The 24718-nt window shown below is 36.5% G+C and overlaps 1 protein-coding gene across 2 annotated transcripts in view; it reads right to left on the bottom strand.

Moving 5' to 3' along the window:
* The window catches only part of Fur2 (furin-like protease 2), a 471861-nt gene that overhangs the window by 75096 nt on the left and 372047 nt on the right, over positions 1-24718 (bottom strand). The gene's annotated exons all lie outside the window — the stretch shown is intronic.

Here is a 24718-nt window from a genome sequence, read left to right as displayed (position 1 = left end):
TTTTACATCGATCTTTTTTTGTTATTATCACTCCAAAGTAGTTGAAATTGTCGACAATTTCAATTCCTTCTATATCTATCTCTTCTGCGTTGTTCAAAATCATTATTTTGGTTTTATCTTGATTTATTCATAAACCATGGCTTAAGCTTTCCCATTCTAATTGATTTAGGTTGGATTTTAATTCCTGTTCGTTTGTTGCTATTATCAGTGTCATCTGCGTATCATAGTATCATTCTCTCCAAGGTTTTTCAGCAGGTATCATAGGTTAGTGATTGTTCAGTCACCTAATTTAATGCCTCCATTCCACTTTTCTAGAGATCTTTTCATTATAGTTTCGCTGTAAAAGTTGAATAGTAATCGTGAGAGTATGCATCCTTGTCTTGATCCTTTTTCAAATTGGAATGCAGGGGACAGTGAGTTTTCAGTTCTTGCTGTTGTACAGTAAGAACTGAAACCTCATACCTCATACAGTCAAAGGCCTTGGAATAATCTATAAAGCATAGGTAAAGGCTTAAGTTGAATTCCCTTGCTTTTTCAATTACTTGTCTGATGTTAGATATATGATCTCTAGTTCCTTGACCTTTTCTGAATCCTGCTTGTTCTTCTGAGATCTGATGGTCTATAAAACTTTATAAACTTTCCTTAATAATGTGTAGTAAAATCTTGCTGGTATGTGAGATAAGGGCAATGGTGTGGTAGTTTTCACATTTGTTGTGACTGCTTTTTTGTATACTGGGATAACGGTGGAACTACATCATTCGGCCATCTTCCAGATTTTGCTGCATAAATCATGTATCCAGTTGACTGCATTCTCTCCAAGGTTTTTCAGCAGGTACTGAATCAGGACCTGGGACTCTGTTATTACTTAATTTTTTAATTGCTTGTTCTACTTCACTTTTGAGGATCTCTGGTTCCGTTTCCACAGCTCGATCTTCTTGTTGAATATCTGGATCTTTGTAAAGCTCAGCGCAATACTCTTTCCATCTTCTGGCTATGTCATTAGTGTCATTTAAGATTTTGCCATTTTCCTCTGCAATTTTAAAAATAAGAGTGGGGAGTGTGGGAGGCTTGAATGACTGAAGTTTTCGGAGATGGTCTTGATTGGGAGGATGAATGCTGAGTAAGAGTAACTAGCTTGCAGAGAGGGATAAATGAGCTGAAACAGGAGGTGGAAAGTCTCAGGAATGAGATGAGAAGTATGAAAGATGAGATTAGGTGAATAGAAGAGATGAATTGCAAGGCGAATCAGAGTAGGAGTGAGAGAGAGAGAGAGTTATGGCAATGATAGAAGAGGAGAGAACAGAAACAGTAGAAGAGAGGGAATGAGGGAGAGAGAGAGAGAGGGAATGAGAAAGAGAGGTATGGAAATAATAGAAGAGAAGAGAATGGAAACAGTCAGAGAGAGAGAGAGGATGAGAGGGAGTGCTGGAACCAGGAATAGAGTGATGCCAGGACAGTAGGTAAGTAGGGGAACACAGAGTGAAAGAGTTAGAGGAGAGTGAGTGAGGGATGTAGGTGAGGAGTGGTAAGAGCTGTGATGTATGGAGACCCGATGATCTGTAGCGTCAAGATGGGATGCCAGAGGAGTGTTTGCCTGGAGGAACGATAGAGAGTGTGTGGCTATTGCAATTAAGCGGGGTGAAAGGGGTGGATGAGATGATTATGATGTTGGGCATGAATGACTTGGGAGGCAAAGTAAATCGGGTAGCGAGAGATCCGAGATTCTTGCTCGAGGTTGTACAAAAGAAAACAGAGAGGAAATATTATGTATGTTGCCCAGGTATGATGTGACGATCTGAGCAGAGAGCAGTCATACTGAATAGCATAATAGCCAGAATGTGTCAGAAGAGAAGATTGGAATGTGTGGATGCTTGGAAGGCATTTGAGGAAAGAAAGGAACTGTATGCAAGAGACCACTTGCATTTGAATGAGGAAGGACGTAGGTATCTGGAGAGATTGCTGTTTTCTGAATGAGTCAGTGTGTCAATGCAGGGAAACTAGAATTCCCAGGGTGGATGGTAGTAGGGGGTGGCCTCCTATGAGAATGGGTGCTTGGGGGAAGGGGGATGACATCAGGTAACACTGAGTCCAGTGGGGTCTGGAGGGGATAATGATAGGTAATAGAAGCAATGACATTTTTATGCTTTATACTAATATCAGGAGTATCCAGAATAAAGGAGATGAATTTGTGGTGCTGATAGCATCAGCCTGACCAAAGATTATTGGGATCTCTGAGAAGTGGTTGACGAAAGATAATAACAGGAATAAAAGTAATATGGTACAGCATTTTTCGACAGGATAGGAAGGGAAAACACGCTGGTGGAGTACTGCTTATGATAAGTGATGACTTATGTCCTCTAAGAGTGAAGGCTTTGGAAGGCAGCAACACTGATGGCTTTGAAAGCATATGGTGTGAGGTAGAGGTGGGAAAGTAGGAATATTTAGTAAGGTGTTGCTACAAGCCAAGGAGCACAGAGGGGGGGGAGCAGGAGATGGTTAGGCAGTTGAGCTTGGTAAGTGCAAGAAGAATGATTGTTATGAGAGATTTTAACTACAGCAGTATAAGCTGGGAAGAGGAAAATGCATGTAGTAATAAGGGAATGGAATTTCTAGAATTTTTGAGAGACAATTGTCTTAGACAACATGTAATAGAGGGAACAAGAGGTTCAAGAGTTTTGAATTTGGTCATAACATCAGAAGAACTGATAATAACTGAGATGACATCTTCCCCCCTGTTGGAGAGAGTGACCATGTGGTTTTGACTTGGAAGATGAATAGATGTGCAGGAATATCAAAGAAAATGGAACGTATGTGGAATTATAAGGCAAGTGATTATAATAGTCTTAGATATCACCTTGGGGCAGTTCCATGGAGAGCAGAATTGGAAGGCCAGGATATTGTTGGTGCTTGGGAAATTGTGAAGGAATATTTGTTAGCAGCAATAGTAAGCTGTATTCCACAAGTGAAGAAGCAGACAAAATTTGGTATAAAATGGATGACAAACAATATCAAACAGAAACTGCAGGTGAAAAAGAGATTATAGAAGAGATAAAAGGAGAGCAGATGAATGATGAATATAAGACTCAGGTCAGGAGAGTGACTAGTATGGTGAGGAGGACAAAACTGGAATATGAGAAGAGATTGGCACTAAGATCCAAAGAAAATCCTAGAGAATTTTTTTAGCTATGTGGTCAGTAGGAGGAGAAACGATTGTGGAAGAATGACATTGTGGGATAAAAATAGGAATAAAGTGACTGATGCAGAGGACATAGTGGAGTTGTTCAATGAACACTTTATTAGAGTATTTCATCCTGGAGAAGGTTTTAATACTAGAGGGATAGGGCAGGTTTGGGGTTTAGAGATGCAAGAGGAGAGTGTGTTCCAAATACTGAGTACTCTGGATGTCAGTAAAGCTGTGGGATTGGATAGTATTTCACCACAGGTTTTGAGAGAATGTGCTAAAGAACTGACAGCTCTGTTGACCTGGCTTTCCAATGAAAGTCTGGCTGTGGGAAAGGTACCCAAAGAATGGAAGGAAGGTAAGATAGTGCCATTGCATAAGGGAGGTAGTAGACAGGAAGTGTCTAATTATAGGCCAGTGTGTAATCAGTAGTTGTTAAGGTCTTGGAGAAATTAGTGAGGGACTATATACAGTGTTGGACAGATGATGGTAATGTTGTCTGTGAGAAACAACATGGATTTGTTAAGGGGCGCTCTTGCTTTAGTAATATGGTTGCCTTTTATAATAAAGTGACAAGAGCAGTTGATGAGGGAAAGGCATATACTGTCTTTTTTTTTTATTTTGCAAAGGCATTTGACAGGCTGCCACATGATAAGCTGATATTTAAGTTGCAGCACATGGGTTTAGATGTCAGGTTAGTCAACTGGATTCAGGATAGGTATCAGAGTTGTATATGGTGGGGCAATATCAAGGAAGCAGAAGGTTACAAGTGGGGGTTTCCACAGGGCTCAGTACTGGGACCTGTATTGTTTAACCTTTATATCAATGACATTGTCAATGGATTGCAAGGGGATATTCAATTGTTTGCAGATGATATGAAGCTGGGAAGGGTTATCAGTAATAGTGCAGATGTGGCAGCCCTTTGAAAAAACTAAACAGATGGGCAAATGAATGGGGTTATCGATTTAATGCAGCAAAATGCAAAGTCTTGAAGTTTGGAATACATCGATGGGAGACTGCATACTTGATTGGAGGAGCTGTACTGAAGGAAGTAGGGGAGACTAGAGATTTGGGGGTGATGATTGATAGAAACTGAAAATCAGGGAGCATACAGCCAAAGTAGTGAAGGTAACCCAGATGACTGCTGCTGCAATAATGAGAAGGACACTGACCTGAAAAGATAAAAGAGTTATCATTCTGTTGTATAAGACCCTGATCAGACCACACTTAGACTATTGTTCTCAAATTGGGTCCCCAGGATTTGAAGGGGATAAATTAACTGTGGAAAGGATACGAAGGCAGATAACAAAGATGGTTTCAGGACTGTATAGTGTTAGTTATGAGGATTGGCTGAAGGAATGTGGACTGCAGAGTTTGGTGGATAGAAGAAGGAGAGGTGATATAATCTAGAGTTTTAAGCTATTGAGAGGCAGTTACAGGGGAGTTCTTTCACTTCGTGGAACAGCAGGAAGGAGTGATGACAAGGGGGGCCACCCCTGGAGGTTGTGAAAGAAGGCTGAGAGCAAGAGGGTGAAGAGAGTGGTTTCTTTGCATGGAGGGTGCTTGTACTGTGGAATGCATTGCCTGATAGAGTGGTGAGAGCAAGAACGGTCAATGAGTTCAAGGAGTGGTATGATAGACTGTGTTTCCTAGGAAGGACCTCCCACGATGAGTCTCTTGACTATGGATGCCTGAATAATAATAATATATTAAGTTTTGGTTTGAATTTTTTGGTTATATCCTTAACCTTCTTGAATAAATTTGTTGTTTCAGTTGAGTTGAAGTGTCTTTCTATTTCTTTACAGATGTTTTGGATATAGTTATTTTTATCCTTTTGGCAAGATTTCTTAATAGCTTTATTTAGGTTCAAGTAATTTGGATTTTGCCAATCTGTTTGTTTGCTTTTTTTTTCAATTAGTTCTATGGTTTCTTTTGACCATGGACTACCATTCTTCTTTTTTATTGGGATGTTTTTGGCTGCAGATTTTGCAATGGTGTTTTAGGTGTGTCCAATGTGATTCAATGATTTGTTCCTGAGGTGTGCTTTTTTTTGTTTCTTGAACTCTGCTTCAATATCCATTGTAAATTTGTTATCCATTTGTGAAAAGTCATATCTTTTGTTGCTGTTCTTCAAGTTTGCTTTCAGATGGATCTTTAAATTAGAGATTAATAATTGATGGTCTGATCCACAGTCTGCACCTGGCAGTGTTTTGGTGTTATTAATTAGTGTCCTCCATCTTCTGTCGATTAAAATGTAGTCGATTTGATTCTTACATCGATTTCCAGGTGCTATCCATGTGTATAATGATTGCTAATTCCCTTTCAATGCAGAACTTCAACAGTTTTTCTCCTCGTTCGTTTCCAATTCCCAGTACGTATTTTCCAATAATTCCATTTAAGTGATCATCATGTGCATCGAATCCCACCATAGCATTGAAGTCTCCTAGAACTATTCAGATATCCTTTCTTGGTATTGTATCAATAGTTTCATTTAGGTCTTTGTAGAATTTCTCACTTAGTTCATCTTCTGCATTTGATGTGGGTGCATAAATTTGTATCAGCGTTGTTGGAATTGGGTTGGTGTTTACTCTTACTGTCATGATTCTGTCACTGACTGGATTGCATCCTTTTACTGCTTTACTTATATTTTTATTAACAATGATGGCAACTCCCTTTTCACTGTTATGGTCTGGACCAGAGAGAAACACCTTGTTTCCCTTATGTGTTGTAAAATATGACCACATTCTTTCCACTGAGTTTCAGCTTGTTTCCCTTATGTGTTGTAAAATGACTACATTCTTTCCACTGAGTTTCAACCCACCCTAAGATTAGTATCTTATTATCTTCCATTTTGTTCAGTATTATGTCTAGTTTCCCAGGTTGCAGGAGTCCTCTGACGTTCCATGTTCCTATCTTGAAGGTCTTTCAGGGAGTTATTTTATGATGATCTGATTGGGCTGGGATTGTCATCAGTCTTGTTGATGTCATTACTCTGCAGCCTAGTCCAATTTGGTCTTTGTTGCACATTCCTTTCCCTTCTTTGCTTAGAGGTGCCACCTTGGTGTGCAGGCTGGCAGCTGCCCCTCTGTTATAAGTCTACATCATAATGAAGGTTATCATGGGATAATAGTAGAGTGGGTTCCCGTTGCCTTCTCTACCACAGTATCCTAGCCAGGGAGACTAATATTTCGTCATAGCCCAAGGTTATCATGTTGGAGCGAAGTCAGACCTCTGGATCTCAGGCTCTTGCAGCATGTATACTAAAAGAGGTTAATACTAATAACACTGCTACCCACTACTCTAGATATGTTAGTGGTTAGTTGAAAGAGGAGGAAACATCCCTAGCTCTCGAATACTCTAATAGCTCCCAGAAGAATGGAAGACCTCCTCCTGGGGTTAGTAAGAGAGACAAGAGATAGATAGAAAGCTTAAAGTAAAGAACCCTCATTAGGAGGAATGTTAGTATGAGGGTAGAAACAATAAGTGGAAGAATATACAGTCTTGCCATAAATACTGTTACAAATTCTGCACAGACCCATGCTGCTCACAGAATTACACAAGCCCGGTTCTGTTAGTGGTTCTGTGCACAGCCAACATTTGCATCTGTAGAGAGAGCATTCTAGCAGTATGGGTTAACATGCAGTGGGGAGATTATGAGAATGGTTTAACAGCAATAGCACTTCACATGGTTGGAATGCAGCCATTTGAAGTCCTGCATTTCAACCATATGAACGTTTCGCAGAGAAGGATGTCATATTTACTAACTGATGACCTGGTTGGTGAGAGCCTATCATCGTTTTATTAGACACTTCCTAAAACCACAACTTATGAGGCAGAGGATGATAAAATCAAAAGGCACATCTCTGGAGGTATGCAATCGACACACAGAGATATTCTCTTCACAGATGAGAAGATTTTCACAACTGAAGAGTCATTTAACCACCAAAACGATCGGGTATATGCCCCTGATGGTCACATAGCATATGCCGTAGCACCCTGGATTCAGAAATGTCATCACCATGCATCAGTAGTGATTTGGTGGAAGGTGATATATCAGGGGAATATTCAAGTTGTATTTTTTCAAGAAAGGGACCAAAACCTCCTCCAGAGTGTGTGAAGACACTGTACTGGATCCTGTGGTATGGCCCTAAACAACGCTTTGTTTTGCAGTAGGCAGTGGACCTTCTGACAGGACTCAGTCCTTATACAAGACAAGGACCACAAAACAGAGATTGGAGACAAACGTGTGCAACCACACATCACCATCTCTGATTAGCCGTCTGGAAATTCTGATCTGAATCTGTTGGACTTCAAATTGTGGTCAGAGGATGAGAGAGAGAGTAGCCTGCAAGAAATTACATCCCAGCAGCCTAAAGGTAGATTTGGAGTGAGCAATGGCAAGGTTTCCATTGGATGTTGTGCGTGCCACCATGCACAATATCTGTGGTTAGAATATGCATGGAACTTTCTCCCTAAGAGTTAACTATAAACAGGACTGTAGATAATCCAGAATCCTAAATCTAATATAACAATTGTAATATTAGAAATAGGACATCATTGTTACTAAGAAAACTATCTATAAGAAGAATGTTTCTCCCATGTTATCTTAAATAGAATTTAGCTTTGATGTAGTTTCTAAATAATTAATTTGTAATTTTATCTGTATTTTTTTTTTCCACTAGAGGTCATGCCAGTAGAATAACCAGTGATCAAATCATTGTTTCTTTAGCTTACTGTGTGAAATGTAACTCAGCTTGTCCTTGTATATTTGTATATATTCCAGATGATGACCTTATATGAAGGTCTAAACATCGGGAAATTAAAATAGTCATTTAATGTATCTGCATTCACCAATTTCAGTCAACACATTCCACTGAACAACCACTCACCATGCAAGAACCTAATTCTTATTCCATTGCTCACACCTTCCAGGTATGTCCCCTTGTTCTATCCCTTTTCCTCATTCTATGAAAAATTTCTTTCACATTAACCCTATAACAATCCTTCACCAACTTAAATGTCTCAATCATATACCCTCTCTTCCTCCTATTCTGCAAACTGCATTCCCTCAACCTGTCCTCATATCTCACATACTAAAGACCAGTTACAACTTTAGTCTGATCTGGACCCTTTGCAATACATCCTCATCACCATGAAAACCAGAGGACCAAATTTTGTGCAAATATGAAACTAGAACTTCTTTATTTCTATAAGATAAGGTCCTCTGCATCATTGGCATAATCTAATGTAATGTCTTTACAACTGCCATCTCGGCATCAAACACCTGTTCTGCTAACCTTTTTTTCTCACATTCTAGATAAATGACCATACCAACTTAGATAGCTCTCCTCGTATGTTACTGAATGCTAATAATATCAAGTTCCTTCCTAATATCTTTATTTTTAATATGATTCTGCATTGATGTTATCTGTTCACTCACTTAATTTTTTTCACAACTCTCATATCTGTGATGTCTGGCTTTGATCAAGTCTCAGATCCATAAGTTAAAACTCATTCGAACACTATCTTGTATATCGCTATTGTTTTGGCTTATTTTTTCTCTTTTTCATATAAATTATTTATTTCACTAAAAATTGTGCCTAAATAGCTGAAATATGTTCTATATGTTCTACCTTCAAGATAATAAATTTTTTCGATGTTCCTGCCTAGTTCAAAATCTGTCTTTCTACTGCTGATTTTCATACCAAATTTTTTATAGCTTTTATTCAATTTAGTTAAAGAACCCTGGAGTCATGCACTGAATTTATTCAGGAGTACAAAGTTTGATATCTATAATTCTCATAACAGGTTTAATGCCCCTTTCTTTCATTATCTATTCATATAGATGACATGAAGATAGTGTGTCCCCCTTCTCTTACATCTGAATTTACAGCAAACCATCTTTCTATACATCCTTTACTTCTAAATATAGACTATGTATTGCTCTGTATGATGTTTTACTTACCACATAACTGTAGCATTTTGAAAAGTTTTTTCCTGGCACCTTCTCAAACTTTTTTTCCAGATCTACAAAATGTTATGGACCGCTGTTATGTTCCCATGATTTCTTAAAAATTTGTCATAAAGAAAATCTGATCCTAAATCCGATTTGCTCTTCTCGATGTATGCTTGAGAAAATTTTTAACAAATATAATTCTTACACTGTTTTATCTGTGTTCTTATAAATGATACTTTCAGAGCTCTACTCCAATCATCTGGAACCTTCTAACCTTCTAATCTAACCTTCTGACTTGTGAATTATTCAGTGTAGCTACTGTAAAACTTATACCTCCATATTTGATCTTTTCTGGTCGAATGTTGTGTACTCCAGCTGCCTTTCCACATTTCAGATTTCTGATGGCTTTTTCTACCTCATGTATTGATATTTACTCATGATTACATACCACTTGAATATTTTCTACCATTGTTCTGTCACTTCTTGTTTCATTTTTTCATTTAGCAGCCTTTCAGAGTAATTACTGCACACATCTAGAATATCTTTCACAGTACTCTTACCTCATAGAATTAAAAGTTTATCATGAAAATTTGGATAACACTCAAGTGAGAAAGGAAGTTCATAATAATGAACATTCGTTACTACTACTTCAGGGAGTGGTGGTAACCCATGTCAATTATTAACAAGATATTTTTCTATGATTAATGACGTTTTTTCGCACAACTTATTTTAAATTATTCAACTAACTTGCTGATCCTATAAACCAGATTTTTAAGCTAATTACAGAAATCAGTTAACACAAATATAGAGAATGCCCACTATAGTTTTTTTGATCAGTTACTACTTATCATTAGTATCTCAACAAATAAGTGAGATTTCAAGTAGCATCCTCATTGCCGATGTGGTGAATATGATGTACTTTGCATCTATGTTTAATAGGCCAAAAACTTGTACACCTCCAAATCAAAATATTTGAATAATCAAAGAAAATGAGTCGAATGATTTGCAATTTTAATTTTATTGCATAGAAAATAATTATCACCAAATATGAATGAGCATCAATTAAATCTACATATTTTGTAGATTATATAATCATGTAAACACAAAACTGTAATAAATTATATAAGAAAACTGTTATTTGAAACCATTCACAAAATTAGAATTATTTTTAACATGGTTCAAAATATTAGAATAATGCAAAAATAAATGCAAAAATTACAGTCAATGGGAAATGGCATAATAATTAGTACTTTGTTGCATCCCATTTAACTCTTATGACCATTCAAAAATAGTTGGGCATATTATTTACTAGAAGTTCACAGTCTTTTTTTTTTATTGAAATATGCCCATATGGTCTGTAGACTAGAAACAAGTTCATTTTTGTCTCTTGAAGCAACTTCTTGAAGACGTTCTTTCATAATTCCTCACAAATTCTCAATGGGGTTTAAATCTGGTGAGTGTGCCGGCCAAGGAATTACACTGATTTGCCTTTCTCTGAGTCATCTAGTAGTGGTGTTGGAAGTGTGACAAGAAGCTGAATCTTGCTGAAAAAGGAAATCATCATCACATAAATCTTCAGATGCCAAGTAACAAAGTGCTCAAGAATTTCTTGGTACACTTTGGAATTGACTCTTTCGTACACCATAAACAGCCTACCTGGACCCTCTGCAGTCATACAAGCCCATACCATGACAGAGCTTGCAAATTTCACAGAATGATTCATGTGTTCTTTATCAATTGCTTCTTGCTTAAGATGCCAAACATGTATCCCTTGATGACCATGAGATACACAAAATATACTTTCAACACTAAAAAGTACTTTTTTTCCAGTCCTCTTGACTCCACAATAGTCTTTCTTACACCATCACACTCTGGCTGCCTTTTGCTTGGAAGTCAAAAGTAGTTTCGTCTTAGGCACGCATGATTTAAAACCCAATTTATGAAGTAATCTCAACATCATAGATTTAGACACATTCACACCTAGTTCTTTTCATCGCCTGTGAAAATACCTAACGCTTTGGAAGCAGTTTTTCTTCACGATATTCTTCAATCTCCTCTGATCTCTTGGTGTAGTTATCACCTTTCAACCACTATTGCAGAGATTATTTTGAAAACTCCGGTTATTAGAATACTGTCTCGATACTCTACTCATGCTTGCTTGAGAACATTTCAATTCCTTAGCTGTAAACTTGAGTTTGGCCTTAATAATAAATTTAGTTTAATCCTTTATCCAAGTGTAAGTTGCGCCTGAAAATATCTTCAGGACTGAGGTAAGGTAGTGCAACACCAGGCAAAGATGGACCAAGCTCTCATCACTCCTTGTCTCAGTATCTCCCATAATGCAAAGCACATCTCCTTGTGGAGATGTATACTGCTATGCATTAAGGGAAGGGCCACTATCCAGACCGGTTTCAACCTTTATTGAGTTCTTGTCAGTGGGAGGCAGACCCAAACATGGAGATACTAAGGCAGAAGCAATAGGAGAGGTCATATTTACCTATAGGAGTTGCTAACAGGTGTACCACCTTATTATTGAATTACTCTGGATTTAGAGAAAGATGTTGGAAGTTTATTTTTCACTTGGTTAGACTATAATAAATTTAGTTTAATCCTTTATCCAAGTGTAGCAATCTGCAAGGAGATGTGCTTTGCATTATGAGAGATACTGAGACAAGGAGTGATGAGAGCTTGGTCCACCATTGCTTGGAGTTGCCTGATGTTGCACTACCTTACCTCAGTGCTGAAGATATTTTCAGGTGCAAACTTTGTTTGCTTACACTTGGATAAGGATTAAACTAAATTTATTATAGTCTAACTAAGTGAAAAATAAACTTCCAACATCTTTCTCTAAATCCAGAGTAATTCAATAATAAAAGTGGTACACCTGTTGGCAACTCCTATAGGTAAATATGACCTCTCCTATTGCTTCTGCCTTGATATCTCCACATTTGGGTCTGCCTCCCACTGACGAGACCTCAATAAAGGTTGAAACTGGTTTGGATAATGGCCCTTCCCTTAATGCATAGCAGTATACATGTCTGCAAGGAGATGTGCTTTGCATTATGGGAGATACTGAGACAAGGAGTAATGAGAGCTTGGTCCACCTTGGCTCAGAGTTGCCTGGTGTTGCACCTTACCTCAGTCCTGAGTTTGGCCTTCTTCGTGTAGACACCATACAAAACTTCTTGCTTCCGATTTGTCACTCGTTTAACAAATGATTCCTCACATAAGTCAGTCCTGCAGCTACTGAAATATATGCTATTTCTATGGTCTCCTCAAAACCAATTGGAAAAATTTGGAATATTCTAATATTTCAAAACACGTTAAAAATTTCTCTAATTTTGTGATTGTTTTCAAATAACACTTTTCTTATAATTTATATTAAATTTTTATGTGTTTACATGGTTATATAATCTACAAAATACGTAGATTTAGATGATGCTAATTCATATTTGGTAATAATTATTTTCTACGCAATAAATTAGAATTGCAAATCATTTAATGCATTTTTTTTTTGTATTATTATTATTCTAATTTTTTGATTTGGAGGTGTATCATAGCTAAGCACATGTTTGAATTTTCACATGATGCACCTATAAGCTATGTAGCATTTTTGTCTCAGTCTATATCAATTATGCTTTCCTTTTGGGGTATGAACAGTGAGAACGTCCTCTTTCTGCATATTTATAAGTCATCTTTTTGTTGATTAATCTTATAATTCTTCTTAACATTTTGCATATTAGTCATGGAGCATAATCATTAATAATGGAGTTTCCTATCTATTTCAATTTATGTTCTTTCTTTTCAACATAACACAAATTCCTCATCTCTACAAGTTGTTCTCCTGTTTTTTGATCATGCATGGCTCTTGGGAAATGCATGCAAGTATCTCCCTGTGTTCACCTTTTTTCCTATAAGACTGCATATATGTGAATTTCTTGTGATTAGAAACTGCACTAAAATACCTCAAAATATGTGATAGATTCATCTACTTCTAATTCAAGATTAAACACTATCCATGTTGGAATGGAGGTTTCATTCCTCACTCTGTTGAAAATTCCTATTCTATATCTAAGCCAGTTTTACAGAAAAGTGCTTAGGGCAGGCCAAGGGGAGGACTGCATATCAGGAGTGCTTGATACAAAAAACACAGCTTAATTCACAGCCTACACTATTTGAAATCACTAAAAAATTCTAAGTTTGACTTTTAAAAGGGCTAATGTAGAAAACTCACCATCTATACCAATAGGAGTCATGCCTTCTAGTCCCTTGTAAAAGCCATGAGGCTAATTTTTGTTCTCATGTACTTCCACCTCTTTTCATCCTGATGATAACACTGTAACACCATTAAAAGATAAGGCTGACTTCCTTGAGCATCAATTTTCTCTGCTACTTGGATCATTAAGGCAAATCACCCACCTCTTCTTTACTTGAAAGAAATAGAATAATCTTGAACAACCTGCCTGGATGCCCAAAAGGCTTTCAAGTGTCCAAGCTCACTAATTGTTACATCTATACACTATATTACACTTAACTGGCACTATATCCCATAGGCATTGCTCTCCTCAGTACTGTCCAAAGCAATAGAGAAGGTCAATCAACAATCAACTTTTTTGACATCTAGAGAACTGTAATCTAATTAATGGCCACCAATAAGGATTTTGCCAATCAAGACCCATAGCAAATCTTCTTACCTATATCACCCACCTCTGTACACATGGCACACAACTATTAAAGACACCTTCAGTGTGGCACATGACATTTCTAAGGCATCTGATAGGATCTGGCATTGTTGACTTCTCAGCAAATTGTCATCTTATGGACTGCCTTTCTCCATTTGTAATTAGATCACCAGTTTTCTCTCTCGTCATTTACTATGCATAATGGGAAGGAAGAGTGTTCTCTCTTGATTTTGTCAATGCAGATGTTCCCCAAGGTTGTGTTCACCAATCCTCTTTGCTTCCTTATAAATGATCTACTCTCACTGACCTCGAATCCTAGTCACATTACTGATAATATCACTTTCCACTCATACAATAAACCTTGCAGTGCTCAAACATCTCAAGCTCCAAGATCATATATCTTAAGTACTGTAAACACTGATCTTCACACTATCCTGAAATGGAGCAACAACAATCTGGTCACCTTCAAAATTGTCAAAACATAGTTTTGTCTGTTTTCTTGCAAAAAAGAACTATGCTCAACTTAATACTTAGACCAGCTCTCTCTTGGACTGACTCTTACTACTAGTTTTTCTTGTCATAATCACATCACTTCTATATCATCATCTGCAGCTTCCAGAAAACTTGGCATACTTCCCCCAGCTCCAAGGTTGACTTGAAGTTAATGAGAAAATCAAGGAAAAGGTAACAGTGTATAGAAAATTTCTGGCAAGTAAGTCAGCAGGAACTCAGAGCACACATAAAAATGTGGGAAAGCAAAGCAGCATAAATAAAATTATGACAAGACTTTAGTTAGAAAATACAAGAAGAATATCAGGAAGGTGGCATAATTTCTGTAGGCTTTGAGAAAAGCTTAGAATGGAGGAAAGAGTACTTAAAAAGAATCAGAGATGATAATGCTGACATGAAAATTGAAGAAAAAATATTCATGTCTGGTTCAATTACTTTGAAAGATTGCTAAATGAAACAAGAAGTGATAGAAAAGTGGTAGATAATCTTCCAGAGGAATGCAGTCAGGAGTGCATATCAATATTCGAGGGGGAAAAGCTATCAAAAACCTGCAATGTGGAAAGACTGAAACAGATGATATTTGACCAGAAATGCTCAAATATGACAGGTGGTATTTCATTGCATAATTTAGAAACCCTGGTCAGATGTTTGGAATAGATCTCTCGCTCTCTCTTATTCATAGTACCTATCTATAAAGAGGGAAATAAAAAATGAATTATGGGGAAATTTACCTGATCTTCAATAGGTGGTGTAGTCAGTTCTGATCCTGACAACCTCTATTTGGCTCAGGTCAAATAGGTTGTCAGGATGAGATTTTCACTGTAAAACAAATAATTAAGAAAGATAACAATGGAACTATTCTTAAGTTTTATAGATCTGGAAAAGGCATATGAACAAGGTGCTGAGAGAAAATCTGTTTGAAATGTTCCAATTATATGGGGTGAATTACATTATATTGAGCAATACAGTCTACATTTGAGATATACACATTAACAGTTAGGACTGAAAGAGATATAAAAAGATGGTTTAATGTTAAATGAGATGGGTAAGAATGCGCAATTATCTCTGCTATTATTCATCACCTATATGGAACACATTATGAAGGAAAATGGCATTAGGCCTGATATCAAAACTGTAGATATTAAACTCAGCTCCATTTTATGTAGACAATGTTACTGTTAAATACATCAAGTCTGCAGGATTACCTTAACTAAATCAAATAACTATAAATTAAAGATGCTAAAAAAGTATATTCTTGGATTAATAAAGGATTAATTAATTAATCCTTTAACCAAGTGTAAGCAAAAAAAGTTTGCACAAGAAGTAATTTCATGACTGAGCAACTTGTATATAGAGGCTAATGACTTCATATCACTTGCCTTAGTATCTGTGCCTTAGTATCATGTGCAAACTTTGTTTGCTTACACTTGGATAAAGGACACCAAGAATATAATTTCTTGCCATCTTTAATTTTATAGTACAAACAAGTGGAAAAACCTCAACACCTATCTCTAATCCAGAGTATTTTAGTAATAAGGTGCGACACCTTTTAGCTACTTGTCTATGGAAATATGATTCTACATTACTTCAACCTCAGTATCACTTCAGGGTCTGGCATCTTGATGACATCTTGGATTTCAGCAAGTTAAGTACTTTGTTTTGCTTTGTTTTTCACTTTAGTTTTATTTTACTGGTGCTAGTGGTGGTTTTGCTCCCCCCCCCCCTAGTACTGGTTCTTGTAAAATAAATATTAAGATTGCGGTTAATATCTGCATTATGGGATTACTTTTGGTAATATCAAAGCCATCATTTTATAATAACTCGAATAGAGCATTTGCTGGTGGTATAGAATTTTTTTCTATATCATGGGATTATTTAATTCTCAGTCTTATTACTGAAATTTTTTTTTTCTCTTACCATCAAATGCAGAGGGTTTAGTCCTTTTTTCCCCCACCTGAGATAATGGTATCAATTCCTCCAAGAGTGTGAACTCTAGGAATTTTGAATATTTTTGATAGTGACAAAGTGAGACATGTGACTAAGGTTTTAAAAGAAATAGTTGGTGCTAACAAGATTTATTCGTGTCCCTCGTGACACAAGGGACAAACTATTACAAGGTTTTACTTTCAAAGACAGCACAGTTATTCCTGTAATGGTCAGGGGCAATGTTCCTTCTAAGCTGTGCGCATGCACACGTTTTACAACTAGTGCACAAAGCAAAAAATATGCGCACACTAGATTTTCAAGATGAAATTAAAATTTATTAATTAAAGAAGTTCCACCTAACTTGAGTGAGGTTTTAGTCCAATGAATCAGATAAAAAACCAACTTAGAAACTGTTTAGGAGAATATCATTTGGATATGCTAATGAGAGTGAAAAGTTACCAATTATATGGAAATTCAATTAATTTAGATAGTGTGTATAAAGAGGGGTGAATGCCAAAGACAGAAGAGAGAAAAAATAAAAAGATAGAAGCTAGAACTAAACAAGATGAGAATTAGTAACAGACTTATTATGAATGTTTAACAAGGTGAGAATTAGCAATGGGAATATTTTATTATGTATGTTTAGAGTTATTTGCAAAGTTAGAAAATTTAATTAAAGGCAATCAGTCACTAGTGTTATCTTTTTTTTTACTTTATTTCATACTTCTAATCAGATCAATATTAAATATATATAAAATATTTATGTTAACTTTGTGATTGATGTCACACAACTTACTTGGTGATGGTGATAATGAACACACTTAGAATCCTATCTAGTACAGTCGGTATCATGTTGGCCTCGCATGCGCAAAGTCCCCGGATCGAGTCCTGCCCAAGGCTTGTGAATCGTGATTTCTGACTGTTTACTGGGGAGGCTATTGCCGTGTGTGGGAACATGGTGGAGAGTTGGGGTGACCTGGCTGACATCCCATTGACACCAGAAGGTAAAGAGTGAACTAAAATATTTTAACTTTTTTGCTTAAATGATTAGTATGGTGACTCGTATGGGTGGGCACATACTTTTCAAAAGAAGTTAAATTTTGTGCACACACAAATTTCTGCACACACTGACAGCAAAAAATTAGAGGGAACATTGGTCAGGAGCTAGGTTAAAACAGTAATGAAATTCTTATACAGACATTCTCGAAATGGGGTAAGATTAGTAACATACAAAAGGGTTTATCAGGTGAAGATCCAAACTTTTTTTGGTGATGTCACCTTCACAATGGATATGAAGACGCCAGTACCAAATTTTGTCAACATCGGTACAACCCAAGTTATGGTAAACTATCCCAGAGTACAAAGGCAGTGCATATGTTGTAGTTCATATGATCACTTGAGTGGTACCTATCCCAAATCTAAATGTTTCAAGTGCATGGAGATCAGACATATTGCTAATGAGTGTCTCCAACCCTGTCAGAAATGCGAAAGTTCTGAACACTATGTTAACCCCTGTACTTTTAGAACTTTCATTGAAAGAGTGGGAGCACCGGTAGAGCCAATTAGAACACCGAATACGAGGGTGATCTGAAAGTTCTTGGCCTAACAATGAAAAAATGAATTTATAATTTCAAAATTATTTTTATTTTTCAACATAATCTCCCGTAAGACGAATACATTTATTCTAGCAATGCTCCAGCACCATTATCCGGTCCCTGTAGTGGTCCTCAGTAAGATCTGCAAAATACCCCTCTACAGCTACAATCACCTCTTGATTCGAAGAAAAATGATGACCAGCAAGGAAGAGTTTTAGTTTTGGGAAGAGAGAGACGTCAGAGGGAGCCAAATCTGGGGAATAGGGGGTGGATATTCCAACAATTCATAGTACAGATCCCTTAATTTTCCCATTGCCAAAACACCTTTGTGGGCAGGTGCATTGTCCTGATGAAAGATGATTTTTTTTTCTTCTGCAAACAGGATCTTTTGTCACGAAATTTTTCGTCTAGTCTGGTTAAAAGATCAGAATAATATTTCCAAGTTACCGTTTTACCCTTTTCAAGATAATTAATAAACAAAATACCTTTAGCATCCCAAAACACCGATACCATAACCTTTCCTGCTGATGGAACCGACTTTGTCTTCTTTGGTGCTGAACAACCATCTTCTGTCCACTGTTTTGACTGCTGTTTGGATTCTGGTGTGTAATGGTGAATCCAAGTCTCATCCACAATAATAAATCGACGTACAAAATCAGTTTTATTTTTGTTAAAACGCTCTAAGCACTGTTCAAAGATTTTCATGGGAGTACATTTTTGATCTGATGTGAGCAAGTGTGGCACCCATCTTGCACAAAGCTTTTTCATTTGCAATTCTTCATGCAAAATATATCCTACACGTTCTTTTCAAATGCCTATAGTCTCGGCAATTTCACGTACTTGGACTCGCCAGTCATTCAATACCATATCATGCACTTGATCAATGATTTCTTGTGTTGTTACACTGTTTTGGACGTCTTTCGTGGGTATCATCTTCAAGGCTGGTACGGCCACGTTTAAACTCGGCAGCCCATTTCTTAATTGTTGAAAACGAAGGAGAAGAGTTTCCGTAAACTTTTATGAACTTGGATGAATTTCTTTTGCTATTAAATCTTCTCTTACAAAGAATTTTATAACTGCATGCTACTCAATTTTATCCATTTTAAGGGATACAGACAATAATTTTGCTTCAGATAGCTGTATAAAACAATCTACTTGATAGAATAACTTGCAGTTTCACATGGATGCATATGGCAGATGTGCCAACTTAAAAAAAAAAAAATCTTGCTGATAGTGTTGCATCTATGGTCAAGGCTGAGAACTTTTCAGACCATACGTGTATATTAGAGGCATAATTAAGAGTTCCCGGATATTCCAATTCACTCTAGTAAAGCACTTTTAAACAAACTACACTTGGTAAAATCACAAAAGTGCATGACCAAATCAGCTAGAATTATCCTCAAAATTCCAGAATCTCAGCAGCCACTTTCCCACTCAAATATGGATGGCACAACATCATTGAAATTATGAATAATGAACACAGTATAACAATTGAACAGATACAAGATGAAATACAAAATCATGAAAGTGTTGTACAAAAGAAATTAGAGAAACAGAAAAACAAGTAAGACAACTGAAAGAACTTAATATGTAAACAAGATCATCAAAAAGGAAAGATGAATTTAAAAAAAAAATTTAGAATAAACAAAAAAAAAAATTAAAAAGGAACTACCATATATTATTGCATATAATGCGAAAAATTTATGGTAAAAAATACTACTTAAAGTTAGAGGTTCGCATTATATGCGGATCCTAAAAAATATAACATCTTATTAAACTTGCACACACAATATATACTACCTAATGCCTATGCAACCAAATCTACTTGACCCACTTGCATTCGGCGACCGAGCGGGCATCATATCTGCTAATAAATGTGCGCTCAGTCGCGAATGATAGAGCACAGTGAGATAGAGTACAGTTAGGTATATCGGTTTAACCAGAATTCATTTTAAATATTATTCGTTAAACAAACCTAGCCTGAAACTGAGCCAACAGAAACACAAAACGTTCATCTTTTGAAGCAGGATTTAAATTGCATGTCGTGCAGTTCGTAGAAGAACATAATAACAGTGTTGCTATGAGAGAATTTGGTGAAGCAGAGAGTAATATTAGACTTTGGCGTAAACAAAAAGAGAGTCTTGAAAAAATCCCCAAAACGAAACGTGCCTGTCGTGGAGATGTAGCATCCTTTCCAGAACTCAAAGAAGAGCTAAATTAATAGATTTTGACGCAACAGCAAGATGGCATTATAGTAACAAGAAATGCAATTCGTTTTCAAGCTCTACAACTCAAGAATAGTAAATTCAAGGACACACCAGGGTGGTGCAACAGATTTATGGAACACAAAGCATTAACATTATGACACCAAACAAATATTGCGCAGAAGTTACCAAGCAGCTTGAAGAAAAAGTTCAGTCCTTCCTTAAATTTATCATAAAATTACGGAAGTGTCATGGATATTGTTATATCTTAGCCATTGTTATATCTTCGTCTTTGTGCTTATCTCTTATTCTTAATTTAGTTATTGTTAATTTTGGTATTTTACTTATTATCAGTTAATTCGTTTGCCGACAAATTTGTATTATTTAATGACTGTGCCAGCCGGCAACTAATTCTGATACACTATCCAAGATTACTTTGAAAGAAAATACAGGGATCATGAAGTATGCAGTCGTGGTCCCGTTTCTTATATTACTAGTGGATTCCCCTTTTATACACGGTTCGTAATTTTCCAAGCGGTAATTCAATCCACAGAAAACATGACAAACTCATTTGATTACACATAAAGAAATACATTTATTTTAGCACAAAACATAAAGATACATGTTAGCTAAACCTTTAATTAAATTAGAGTCTGGATTCCCTCCTTTTCTTAATCTAACACATCCAAAATTTCTACACTGTAATCCTTTATATTAAAACAAATCCTTCACTTCTGTATATAACTATCCTCAGACTCTGACAACATATATTAAATTACCTATTTTCTATCACACATGCAAATTACATATATATACAAGTCAACTCTATAACTCTGACATAGATTTGTTGAGGCAAAGTTCCTTCTTATATTTCAGACTTAATCCTCCCCCAAAATTTTAGTTAGCCTTCAATTAGGTTTTAACTGTATAACATTATTATCCTTTAGACACAAACAGTTCGTAGCCTCGGTCTCCTACTCGGCTCAAGCCTAAGATGCCTTTTCCTTGGATATAGACAAAATGTCCAAAATGCAGACAGTTCTTGTAACACTTCACGGAAATGGGCTGTGTTCTTAAAGATCAGTTCTCCTTACTCCACAGTTACTCTGATATTAATATGAAAGATTTCTGCTTACTATTCTTGCTTTATCTGGATATTCGGATCTCCTTACTGTACTTTCTTTAATGGTGGCTTCTCTATTCTTTTGTTCCACACGAAACGAAACACTTTTACACTGATTTATACACTGACGTTAACTCATCAGTGGCCCTTTCTTCTTAAGAATCTGGACGCATTATAGCTGCAGCTTTGTTCCACGTAGCACACATAGCAAGGGAAGACTCTCGCTAAGCATGGCGGCAAGCTATTCACCACTATACAGCCTTCTGCACAGGAAACCAGGTACCGATGAAACGAGAAGAAAAGAGGACGATTCAAATCCCCACCGAAACTTATATACTACAAAACAGCACCCTCACTCGTTGGTGTCGTCATACGTACGGTGGCTGCCAATTGGATACCGTAGCCACGAACTGCCTTTGATATGGCCTAAAACTATTACTAGCTTGTACACATCTTTTTAGAATTTATACATAATTTTCTACCTTAATAAATTTACAATCATTGTCTATTTAGTTTATGGGCTACTTTAACATTGATTGGAATTTACAAATCTGAATGTATACATGTTCTTGGGTCATTAATGAGCACATTTTCTATTTGGAGGCATAAGTATGTCCTTATCCACTCCTTCTGAGGTAACCTTATGTTGGGTCAGTAAAAGGAGATGACTCATCACATTTTCTCGACACAACAATATAAACTTTCCTAAATTGGCAATATGGATGAGACGCCCATGTACTTTGATATGCCTGGGAATCGAACAGTAAACTCAGTTGGCGAAAAGGGTGTCTTCATAAAAACAACAGGACATGAAAACACGCATTTTACCGTTGTTCTAGCATGCATGGCAGATGGAACCAAATTAAAGCCGACAGTGATATTTAAAAGGAAGAAAATTCTGAAGCATATGAAATTTCCACCAGGTGTAATTGTTCGCGCCAATCAGAAAGGTTGGTTGGATGAAGAAAGTGTACAATTGTGGCTGGATCAATTATGGAACATACGTCCAGGTAGCTTGTTATGTCAATAAAGCATGCTAGTCTGGGATATGTTCCAGGCGCATTTAACGGAGGCAAGCAAAGAGAAAGCATGTGAGCTACGTACAGACCTAGCAGTCATACTGGGTGGTCTAACTTCCGTTTTGAAGCCACTTGATGTCAGCTTGAATAAGCCATTTAAAGATCACTTACGTGAAAAATGGAGAGAATGGATGTCATCTGGTTTAGTGAAGATGACAAAGGGTGGGAATTTTCAGAAGCCTGAGATCACCCTAGTCACCAGCTGGGTTAAAGATGCATGGGATTTGATATCATCTGAAATGATTCAACGCTCATTTCTTAAATGTGGAATAAGTAATTCAATGGATGGATCAGATGATCATATACGAAAGCGAGGATGACACACAACAAAATGGAGAGCATGAAGACGATGACGACAACTGCTACACTGATGACGCAATCCCTACAGATGAATTTATAAATGAAATGTTTGATGACTCAAAAGATGAAGAAGAATTTAAAGGATTTTGACATTTTGTTTTAAAATAAATATTTCTTTCGTTAATTCGTATTGTATTATTTATAATGTTATGGAATAAGATTAACAGATCGCATTATACGTGGACATGGGCAAGTTTTTAAACAAAATTTCTAGTTTGCATTATACGTGGATCACATTATATGCAATAATATACGGTACATATAAAAGAATAAGAAGTAATAAAAAATGTATAGAAGGAGAAGGCTGTGGAACATGAAATGAAAACTCTTCAGGCTCAGAAGAGTTTATAAACTATGAAGAACCATCTGATGCTAATAAAAGAAAAGCAAGATAAAGAAATACAATTAAAGAAAAAATAATAAAGTTTTCTTAATATGATTATCATTTACATGAAAAGAAAACAGCTAGCTTCCAAATCAAGAACAATAGGCATGAAATTGAAATAATGGAAAGCAACTGTAAAAAAACTGGAAAACAGTTGACAAGAAATAGGCTAAACAAATTGTTCCTTCATAGACTGAAGACCTCATCAGGTTCTGCCAAAATTTAGAAGTCAAAGACTTACCACTGACTTCACTAATCATTGCATCTCCTTTCTGCATTATCTCATTAAATGTATGAGGATTTTAAAGGGCAAATTAAACAAGAAACTATATGGAAACTAATGCTAAGCCATAATATCAGTTGTTGTTTTTTTATTTCTCCAAGAAACATACTTCTGCAGATATAAAAACTTTAACAGCTGATATGCACTTCTTTTTTATTGGAGCTTTGGAAGATTTAACAGGGATGGAGTACAAGTTCTTATTTTTGCTACCCCCCCCCCTCCCTGGATCATTCTGTAATATCCAAAGGGTTGCAAGAAGGGAGAATCTTAACAACAGACTGGAAACACTGTGGATGTGTAATAAGGTTTATAAATGTTTATGCTCCATCCAATGGAACAGTTAGACATAAGTTCTTCCACGAATTGGAGCCATATTTATACGGTGCCCACTACATCATAGCAGTTGGAGACTGAAATTGTATTGAAAACCCCACATTAGACAAAATAGGAGGACACCCCAGGAGTGGAAAAGCGGGATATGCACAGTTAAAAACATGTCTCAGCAATGCCTAACCAGTAGATATATGGAGGATTTGTAATCCTTATCTCCAAGCTTACACACACACACACGAATCAAGGTATTGGTACCCATCTTGATTGAATTTATATCTCTTCTTTCCTTATAAATAGTATAATTCAGCTAGAATATCTTGACCTGTAAGATCATAATCCAGTTCTACTTAAGTTCCACTGCATGGAACAAGTAGATATCAGTTCTGGAGTATGGAGACTTCCACCACCAAATTTTCCATTGATCTTTTCAACCAAATTCCAGACCCCCTGTTTCAATTTGGAATAATGTTACCTGGAATTGGGATATGTGGTTAAAATTCAAACAAACAGTAATACAGAATATAATGGAATGGAGAAAGGAAGAGGCTTTCCTCAAAATAAAAAAGATCTTCCAATCTTGAAAGACCTGTATAAAGAGAGAAGCTGGTTTGTAACAAATCAATACAATGGTATAGAATGTAGCAACATCATAAGAAAATTAACTGCGATAGAAGTGGAAAGGCAAAAACAAGTAGAAGAAATAAATTTTAAAATAAGAATACAACAGCACTTAGCAGATTGCCCTTCAGTTGCATTCTTCAATAAACAATTCACTAAATTCCACAAAGAAAGTGGAATTTTGTGAACGCAAATCTGCGTTGATGGTGAAGACACGTCCATCACTCAAGACATCCATAACTCCTTTCAAAAACACTACAAAAATCTGCTTGAAGACAATAGTACTGTTGGAAATTATAACTCTTGCAATATTAATGGCTTTCCTGTTCATATCCAAGATGGGTTGACAAACTCATCACAGCATCTGAAGTTACCACAGCCTATAAAGAATGCCTGAACAAGAAAATCCCCAGGACCTGATGGCCTAGGGATAGAACTTGATTGCAAAGCCTGGGATTTTATTCTTTCCATTCTAGTTACACT

This window comes from Typopeltis vanoorti, chromosome 13 (assembly GCF_054136105.1).
Source record: "Typopeltis vanoorti isolate ZY-2024b chromosome 13, IOZ_Tvanoo_1.0, whole genome shotgun sequence".
Lineage (NCBI taxonomy): Eukaryota > Metazoa > Arthropoda > Arachnida > Uropygi > Thelyphonidae > Typopeltis > Typopeltis vanoorti.
Note: the sequence above shows the minus strand (reverse complement) of the source record. Positions and strands in the feature narration are given on the sequence as shown.